This window comes from Symphalangus syndactylus, chromosome 14 (assembly GCF_028878055.3).
Source record: "Symphalangus syndactylus isolate Jambi chromosome 14, NHGRI_mSymSyn1-v2.1_pri, whole genome shotgun sequence".
Classification (NCBI taxonomy): Eukaryota; Metazoa; Chordata; class Mammalia; order Primates; family Hylobatidae; genus Symphalangus; species Symphalangus syndactylus.
In genome coordinates, this window is record NC_072436.2 from 77,996,556 (window position 1) to 78,006,934 (window position 10,379).

Consider the following 10,379-nt stretch of genomic DNA (forward strand, 5'->3'; position numbering starts at 1 on the left):
TCTTACATGTATTCAGTTTTTTGTATATATATATATAATTTGAGATGGAGCTTTGCTCCATCACCCAGGCTGGAGTGCACTGGTGTGACGTCAGCACACTGCGACCTCCACCTCCCGGGTTCAAGCAATTCTCCTGCCTCCGAGTTAGCTGGAATTACAGGTGGCCACTACCATGCCTGGGTAATTTTTGTATTTTAGTAGACATGTGGTTTTACCATGTTGGCCAGGCTGGTCTCGAACTCCCGACCTCAGGTGAGCCACCTGCCTCAGCCTCCCAAAGTGCTGGGATTACAGGCATGAGCCACCACACCCGGCCGTTTTTTGTATATTTATAAAGTATTTTCATTCCTATCTTGTTTGATATTCAAAAACTGAATACATGTAAGATTACTCTCCTTTCCTCCCAGTATGGTAGGGTAGGAAAGCTACCATGCTGGAAGGAAAGCGGGGCAACGTGTTATTTTCTTCACTTTGCAGATGATGCTCAATGACTCCCCCAAAGTTAGGTTCTAACAAGTTGGTAGTAGAGATAGGACTTATATCCCACGAATCTTGACTCTCAGATTGCTGTCTTGTTTTCTGTATAGCTACTGTCCTTTGTCACTAAATAGCCTCATATTTCCTCTAGACAGCACTACTGCTTGAGTAGCTCTCTGAAAGGGAGTAAACTTAGGACCTGCCACCTTTCAGCTGCTACCTGGTGGACCACTCCTAGAAGAACCCATATTTCTGACTATTAGAGTCCAGTGATCTCATTAGATTCCAAGGCTTTATTCTCCTCCCTCCTGTTTTATGCAAAACTGATTTTGAAATGAGCAAACACTGCAATGCAACAATAATTTTAAGTGTCCATCTTCCCTTTTTCCCCCTCCCCCCTTCAATCTGCTGATGAAAATCAGAAGTTCAATTTATCAAACATTGTAAGAAAGGGCAAGATAAGTTTTAAGTCATAAGCTGACAGTGAGTAATGATTAAAAAGAAAAATAAAACTCATTACCTGTAGGACTCCTACTCACTTTCTCCTTTGCCTCTGGTAATTCACTTATCTTTAGATTCAATAACTTGAGGAACAGGGGAGGATAGAACAATGTGAGGGATGAGGGTGAAGCCAAGGGGCACTGAAAATGAGAGGGGAGGAACCCTGCATTCAAATGGGAGACATGTTGTTCCAGGCAGTCTTTGTATAGGAGTAGCTCTCCAGCTAAAAACAGAACTTTCCTTTCCTATATGATGATCTCTCCTTAACTCAGTGAAAGAGTTCCTGTAGAAGACACAAGGTTGGATAATGTTTTCCTTTTAGATTCTTCTTCCTGGATTGATAAACAATTATAATGGAAGGACAAATCCCTCAACATTTGGGAAAAAAGTTTCCTTAAGTTCCTTTACCTGAATTTGAATGGGAGAGTTGGGGATTAATATGCTAAGTACTCTCTAGATAAACGCTCAGATGAAGCATGCCTTGCCCTTTCACCTTAGGTCCGCCAAGCCCAAAATATAGCCCAAGACTCAGCTTAGCTGTGGTTTTGCTCCAGGCCTCTAAACACTTGGCACAACACACCTTGTTGGTGATGGTTTGGGATTTAACCTTGAAGTCAAGTGGTTACTTAATTAAATGATCCAAATCCTTGTGTAGACTAATAGCCAATGCCATTTTATTTTTTAAAAAATGTTTTTTGCCAACTTTTAGACTTTGTACTAAGAGTCTGTCTTAAGTCTTTTTTTTTTTTTTTTTTTTAGATTATTTGAACACTTTTTTTTGTTTGTTTTTTACTTATAATTTAGGTTTTAGGGTACATGTGCACAATGTGCAGGTTTGTTACATATGTATCCATGTGCCATGTTGATTTCCTGTACCCATTAACTTGTCATTTAGCATTAGGTATATCTCCTAATGCTGTCCCTTCCCCCCTCCCCCCACACCACAACAGTCCCCGGAGTGTGATGTTCCCCTTCCTGTGTCCATGAGTTCTCATTGTTCAATTCCCACCTATGAGTGAGAACATGCGGTGTTTGGTTTTTTGTCCTTGCGATAGTTTACTGAGAATGATGTTTTCCAGTTTCATCCATATCCCTACAAAGGACACGAACTCATCATTTTTTATGGCTGCATAGTATTCCATGGTGTATATGTGCCACATTTTCTTAATCCAGTCTATCATTGTTGGACATTTGGGTTGGTTCCAACTCTTTGCTATTGTGAATAGTGCCGCAATAAACATACGTGTGCATGTGTCTTTATAGCAGCATGATTTATAGTCCTTTGGGTATATACCCAGTAATGGGATGGCTGGGTCAAATGGTATTTCTAGTTCTAGATCCCTGAGGAATCGCCACACTGACTTCCACAATGGTTGAACTAGTTTACAGTCCCACCAACAGTGTAAAAGTGTTCCTATTTCTCCACATCCTCTCCAGCACCTATTGTTTCCTGATTTTTTAATGATGGCCTTTCTAACTGGTGTGAGATGGTATCTCATTGTGGTTTTGATTTGCATTTCTCTGATGGCCAGTGATGATGAGCATTTATTCATGTGTTTTTTGGCTGCATAAATGTCTTCTTCTGAGAAGTGTCTGTTCATCTCCTTTGCCCACTTTTTGATGGGGTTGTTTTTTTCTTGTAAATTTGTTTGAGTTCACTGTAAATTCTGGATATTAGCCCTTTGTCAGATGAGTAGGTTGCAAAAATTTTCTCCCATTCTGTAGGTTGCCTGTTCACTCTGATGGTAGTTTCTTTTGCTGTGCAGAAGCTCTTTAGTTTAATGAGATCCCATTTGTCAATTTTGGCTTTTGTTGCCATTGCTTTTGGTGTTTTAGACATGAAGTCCTTGCCCACGCCTATGTCCTGAATGGTATTGCCTAGGTTTTCTTGTAGGATTTTAATGGTTTTAGGTCTAACATTTAAGTCTTTAATCCATCTTGAATTAATTTTTGTATAAGGTGTAAGGAAGGGATCCAGTTTCAGCTTTCTACATATGGCTAGCCAGTTTTCCCAGCACCATTTATTAAATAGGGAATCCTTTCCCCATTTCTTGTTTTTGTCAGGTTTGTCAGGTTTTGTCAAAGATCAGATAGTTGTAGATATGCGGCATCATTTCTAAGGGCTCTGTTCTGTTCCATTGATCTATGTCTCTGTTGTGGTACCAGTACCATGCTGTTTTGGTTACTGTAGCCTTGTAGTATAGTTTAAAGTCAGGTAGCGTGATGCCTCCAGCTTTGTTCTTTTGGCTTAGGATTGACTTGGCGATGCGGGCTCTTTTTTGGTTCCATATGAACTTTAAAGTAGTTTTTTCCAATTCTGTGAAGAAAGTCATTGGTAGCTTGATGGGGATGGCATTGAATCTATAAATTACCTTGGGCAGTATGGCCATTTTCACGATATTGATTCTTCCAACCCATGAGCATGGAATGTTCTTCCATTTGTTTGTATCCTCTTTTATTTCATTGAGCAGTGGTTTGTAGTTCTCCTTGAAGAGGTCCTTCACATCCCTTGTTAAGTTGGATTCCTAGGTATTTTATTCTCTTTGAAGCAATTGTGAATGGGAGTTCACTCATGATCTGGCTCTCTGTTTGTCTGTGACTGGTGTACAAGAATGCTTGTGATTTTTGTACATTGATTTTGTATCCTGCGACTTTGCTGAAGTTGCTAATCAGCTTAAGGAGATTTTGGGCTGACACAATGGGGTTTTCTAGATATACAATCATGTCATCTGCAAACAGGGACAGTTTGACTTCCTCTTTTCCTAATTGAATACCCTTTATTTCCTTCTCCTGCCTGATTGCTCTGGCCAGAACTTCCAGCACTATGTTGAATAGGAGTGGTGAGAGAGGGCATCCCTGTCTTGTGCCAGTTTTCAGAGGGAATGCTTCCAGTTTTTGCCCATTCAGTATGATATTGGCTGTGGGTTTGTCATAGATAGCTCTTATTATTTTGAGATACGTCCCATCAATACCTAATTTATTGAGAGTTTTTAGCATGAAGGGTTGTTGAATTTTGTCAAAGGCCTTTTCTGCATCTATTGAGATAATCATGTGGTTTTTGTCTTTGGTTCTGTTTACATGCTGGATTACATTTATTGATTTGCGTATGTTGAACCAGCCTTGCATCCCAGGGATGAAGCCCACTTGATTATGGTGGATAAGCTTTTTGATGTGCTGCTGGATTCGGTTTGCCAGTATTTTATTGAGGATTTTTGCATCAATGTTCATCAAGGATATTGGTCTGAAAAGTCTTTTATTACCGTTGAGAAATTTGCAACTATTTTTTCCCCAATAGTAAAGAGGCATGAAATTTTCTAAGATCCTTGCTTCAGGTACTAGTTGCCTACTAGGACCTTAGAACAAGAAACTGGAATATTAGGAGAGCCAATTATGGGGGTAGGGAGAGATAAAAGATAGGTGGCAAACAAAAATAATCTAAAAGAAAATATAAATGCTAAACTGATTATTACAGGAACAAAAAAGTGCTAAAATTAATCCAGTACACATACCAGTGATGTCACATTTGCAGGGGATAAGGAAAAACTAATCGACCGGATTTTAGGTTAATGTCCTCTTGGCTTTCTGGAGAGGCTATGGTATTGTCAAGCTTATGGTATTTATGTGAGTTATAAGAACAGCAGAACTATCCAAGAGATTTCTGGATTCTTGAACTGACTATAGGTGTGATATTGATGTTAAAGTTTAGTCAATTTTCCATTATTTGGGGATCAATAAACCAGTTTAAATTGTTGTGGGAGGTCAAATTTAAAAACACTATTTGCTTTAGATTATGCTGATAAAATACAAAGCATAGGCTATGGAGTCCAAGCTTTTGGGGCTTGGAGTCCGGGCTGTATCTTACTAGCTGAGCTGCCTTGAGTGAGTCATTTGGCCTCTCTAAGACTCAGGGTTCTCTGTAGTAAAATTACTTTAATATTTGGAAATGATAGTAAGAGGAGTTAAAAATAAAACAAAATAAATTAAAATTACTCTAACGTGGCTTTAAAATAATTTAAAATAATAATTAGGATGTGAAAAAATTCTGAGTAAGAAATGGGTTATAAAAAGTACAAAATAAAATATTTGTTTTTAGTAAATATACATGTAATAAAAATGTAGAGCACTAAATATATAAATGGTAGGACAAAGGTCAATAGATATTTGGGTACAGGGATATTTACTCCTGTTTTAACTTTCGTGGATTTTCTGAATTTTTCTTTTGACCATGTATTAATGATGTTGAGAAATTTTTAAAATTATAACTTTTAATAATAAAGACCAGATCCTGAAAAAAAATGAGTTGAATAATAATAGCTATTTTGGAACTCAAATAAACTAATGTATATGAATACACTCTATAAACTCTAAAGTACTAATTACTGTTATTATTCTCTAATGCTGGACCTAGGTTATAAATCAAAAGGGGAAATAAAACACACCCTATTAAAAGCTTCTGCACAGCAAAGGAAACATTAACAAAGTGAAGAGACAACCCACAGAATGAGAGAAGAGATTTGCAAACTACTCATCTGACAAGGGATTAATAACCAGAATATATAAAGAACTCAGACAACTCTATAGGAAAAAGTCTAATAATCCTATCAAAAATGGACAAAATATTTGAATAGACATTTCTCAAAAGAAGATATACAAATTGCAAACAGGTATATGAAAAAATTTTCAACATCATTGATCATCAGAGAAATGCAAATCAAAACTACAGTGAGATCTCATAATCTTACACCAGTTAAAATGGCTTTTATCCAAAAGTCAGGCAATAACGAATGCTGATGAGGATGTGGAGAAAAGGGAACAGGTACGCTATTGGTGGGAACATAAATTAGTACAACCACTGTGGAGAACATTTGGAGGTTCCTCAAAAAAACTTAAATAGAGCTACTATATGATCCAGCAATCCCACTGCTAGGTATATACCCCAAAGGAAGGAAATTAGTATATCAAAGAGTTATCTGTACTCCCATATTTATTGCAGCAGTGTTCACAATAGCCAAGATTTGGAAGCAACCTAAGTGTCCATCAACAGATGAATAAAGAAAATGTGGTAGTTAATCACAATGGAGTACTATTCAGCCAAAAGAAAGAATGAGATCCTGTTATTTGCAACAACATGGTTGGAACTGGAGGTCATTATGTTAAATGAAATAAGCCAGGAACAGAAAGACAAACTTTGCATGTTCTCACTTATTTGTGGGAGGTAAAAATTAAAATAATTAAACTCGGAGAGAGTATAAGGATGGTTACCAGAGGCTGCAAAGGGTAGTGGGGTAGGTGGGGGGAAGTGGGGATGGTTAATGGGTACAAAAAAATAGAAAGAATGAATAAGATCTAGTATTTGTTAACATAACAGTGTGACCATAGTAAAAAATTATTGTACATTTAAAAATAACTAGAAGAGTATAATTGGCTTGTTGTAACACAAAGGATAAATGCTTGAGGTGGTGGACACATTTACCCGACGTGATTATTATGCACTGCATGCCTGTATCAAAATAGCTCATGTAACCCACACATACTTACACCTGTTGTATACCCATAAAAATTAAAAATTAAAATTAAAAAATTTTAAAACCAACTCGCTTGGGGGGGAAATGGCAATGAATATTACTTATATTACTTTTACTGTATTTCCCTTTCCTTACTTGACCTGGGTCTTTGAAATGCTGTATTCATCTACTGTTTTGGCTTTATTCGTCAAAGGTTTTTTGTCTGTTTGTTTTGAGACAGGCTTGCTCTGTCAACCTGGCTAGAGTGCAGTGGCACAATCACAGCTCAGTGTAGCCTCAACCTCCCCGGTTCAAGTGATCTTTCTCTTTCCCTTTGACCCCCAGCTCTACCTGTCCCTCCCCGACCACTGCGAGAATGTGCCACCACGCCTAGCTAAGTTTTAAATTTTTTGTAGAGACAAAGTTTCACTATGTTGCCCAGGTTAGTCTTGAACTCCTGGGCCCCTGCCTTGGCCTCCCAAAGTGCTGGCATTATAGGCATGAGGAACCACACCTGGCTATCCTTCAAAGGCTTCTATATTAGAGATCTTTATCCCCTTACGCTCATGTTAAGAACTGAGAAAAACAATGATTGCTGTAGACTTGCTCATCCATAACTTAAGGAAGCAAGTTATGGCACTTGGCCACAGCCCTTGGGAATTTAAATTCCATTGATCGGTGGAGGCCCTTTAAAAAAAAAAGAAAGTAATATGGTCTCTGCCTGCTTTTCCAGCAAAACAATGGATTGGTCTTTTGTGGCTTGATAAATCCCTAGAAAACGAAAATAATAAAGCTTATATAATTTGACAACCCGCATGTGGGAATTTCCCAGCTACACAGTCCCGCAGGGTCATGGCTGGTGTGTCAAAGACACAGGCTAACCCGTGGCTCTATTCATACCAAATAAACAGCCCCCCAGAGGGAGTCAAATTAGGTAACCATCGCTGGCCATTTTTAAAATGTAAATTCTGAAAGGAATATGGCAATTCAGTCAGCAAAACTGTGTCTGTGAAATAAAGCACAATGTCAGTTCATCTCCCTCAGTAGTTACTAGGCAAGAAACTGAAATGAGTAACTTTTAAAAGCCAAATGAAATATTTTACATCTGTATCTTCCGTGATACCTTACTAGTCATTAAGGTTTACTTTAAGACAATTATCACTTTATAAAATGGGCCATGTACAATGATTAACTATGGTGTAAAGCTTATAAGAAAGTATTCATAACCATGCTTTTTGAAGAGGGCAGCTCTATTTTGGCCTGCTTAATTAAGAAACTTTTAATTCTTAATAATAACAAGGCCGGGTACAGTGGCTCACACCTGTAATCCCAGCACTTTGGGAGCCCGAGGCTGGCCGGCTACTTGAGCTCAGGAGTTCAAGCCCAGCCTGGGCAATACGGTGAAACCCCTTCTCTACCAAAAAATAAAAAAAAATTGGGGGCCATGGTGGTACGCACCTGTGGTTCCAGATACTTGAGAGGCTTAAGTGGGAGGACCACTTGAGTCCAGGAAGTGGAGGCTGCAGTAAACCAAGATTGTGCCACTGCACTCCAGCCTGGGTGATAGAGTCATGACCCATCTCAAAATAATAACAACAATAATAATAATAACCAGACAATTTCCTTCTGCATAAATTCAAACTCAAAGATTCCCAGGACAGGAAGATACGTCTCCATGGGTTCTTCCTTCTATGTGGCCTTTTTTTGCAGCATTGAAAATTTTTTTCTTGGGAGTATTTCAAGAAACAGAAGAAAGGCCTTATTTTGTCCCTAGGCTTCCTTTTTTCCCCATGTTCTAACTTTGCCAAAAATGGAAACACACTATTTGGCTCTCCTCAAAGTTTCAAGACTATTTCAATGCCTTTTCAATATCCTTAGTATATTCAGCCATTTTCTGTGGTTGGGAGCAGGAGGTTGTCACCTTCAGTATATTCACAAAAAGCAGTACTCTAGGACTTTCTAGAGTACCTCAAGGGCCATGACTTGCACATATAGACACTTTAAAGTCACTTAAAATGCATTCTGTAGAGGCAGATGAATTACAAACAGGTTCCTCTTCCCTGGCACTAGGGTTCATGGTCAGTGAAGGACAGCTGGGTACCTGGAGGGGCACTTTTTCACAGGGCACAGACTACCCTACAGGCTACTCTGGAGACATGCTCACTTTTAATGGCTCCTTTCTAAGCATGCCTGAGGCCACATTTACCTGAAAAGAGACGGTGGGCATCATTTCTTCAGCACCAGAAATCTCTCCAGTTTCTGCCTCCCAGGTTTCCTTCAAATGTTCACTCTCTTCTGTTCTCTCTAGTTCTCTCCATCCCACTGAAATCCCACTGAAAGGAACTAAAGTTCTCCCTCTCTGGCCAGTAATTCTCAAACTTTTTTGACGGAGGTTAACCTAGGTCAGCAGAAGGCTCTTAAGACTTGGCTGGGTATGGTGGTTCACACTTGGAATCCCAGTGCTTTGGGAGACCGAGGCAGGAAAATCATTTGAGGCCAGGAATTTGAGATCTGCCTGGGCAACATAGCGAGACCCTGTCTCTAAAAATAAAAATTAAAGAAAGGCTCTAAGACTCATAAACTCCAGCCCTTCCTGCTTTTTTTCTCAAAAAGTTCTCGATAACAATAAACTGTTGCTGCACAAACACACTTTGTGAGGATTATGTGAATATCTGCTTTAGCAATATTGGTTTGGATGATTCCTATGTGTACTACAATCCATATTTGGTTTAAAGTTTTATCATAGAAAACTTATAGGTCATAAATTGTGTCAACTTATACAGGCATCACTATCCTGCTGTAGGGTTAACCAAACAACCCACTTCAAACAACATAGAGGGTGATGAAGGTAAATGAAATGTAATTTATAATTAAAAAGCAGGAATAGAAACCACCAAAAAGCACAACCAACTCGATACAGCACTGATGCTAATATAAAGCAAACTTCCCCCAAATTGAGGATATTTCAACAATCTGCTCATGCATGTATTTAGTGGGAGCTCTTCAAATATTGCCAAGTACTGTGTGGCAGCCAGGTGAATGCTCAGGTAAGCCCCCAGTAAACTCTAGTTACGTGCTAAATTTTTATTTATGAATATGAAATACTACTATTAACAACTCAGCAGTTATTAAGTAGCTTTTAGACACACACATACATACACACACACACACACACACGAAAATCTAGGTTATCAAGGACCATTTGCTAGTAAGATCCAAAGAAAAGACATATTTGGGGATGCTTCTAGAACATTAGGAGAATGCTTGTGGTCTACCAGTTCATACCTTGAAAATCACTGGTTAGGTGGTTGTCTTGGCTTTTTGATTCGGCTTCTTGAGATGCACAGTCACCTTTTCTGATTCTCAAATTGCTGCTACAGGGGCATCCTAACCTTGTGTCACAGCAAGCAACCCAGTTCTGCCATGACTTGGACCTCCAAATCTCCAGTCTCTCGCTGGAGTCTCTCTTTGGAGAGGGAGAGTCAGATGTTACCCACTAACTGGGGAGCCTCCCAGTTAACACCCTGGAGTATCTGTGATGACATAATGGGAGGCCTTGAGTGATACATGGTGGAGAGAAGTCAGAAGACCTGGTCACAGACCACCTCTGCCTTGCCAGCTATTTGACAGCAGGCAAATCACCTCAATTGTCAGCTCACATTTATCCTCCGAAAAATGAAAATACAGTCATGCACTGATAGCAACATTTTGGTCAGTCATGGACTGCATAATACAGTGATCCCATAAGATTATAATACTGTATTTTCACTGTATCTCTTCTATGTTTAGATACACAAATATTTGTCATTGTCTTACATTTGCCTACAGTATTCAGTATACAAATATGGTGTATAGGTGTGTAGCCATGGACTATACCATATAGCCGAGGTGGGTAGT

The 10,379-nt window shown here is 39.0% G+C and overlaps 1 protein-coding gene across 6 annotated transcripts in view; it reads right to left on the reverse strand.

Annotated features, from left to right (window-relative positions):
- The window catches only part of EHBP1 (EH domain binding protein 1), a 387,904-nt gene extending 377,931 nt beyond the window's left edge, over positions 1-9,973 (reverse strand). For 5 of the 6 annotated variants that reach the window (XM_055241565.2, XM_055241553.2, XM_055241557.2 and 2 more), the window contains exon 1: positions 9,768-9,957. The gene's annotated coding sequence lies outside the window, so the exon portion shown is untranslated. Of the gene's footprint in view, positions 1-9,767 lie in introns of all 6 variants that reach the window. The other variant, XM_055241558.1, reaches the window with a different exon arrangement.
- Positions 9,974-10,379: the final 406 nt, after the last annotated feature.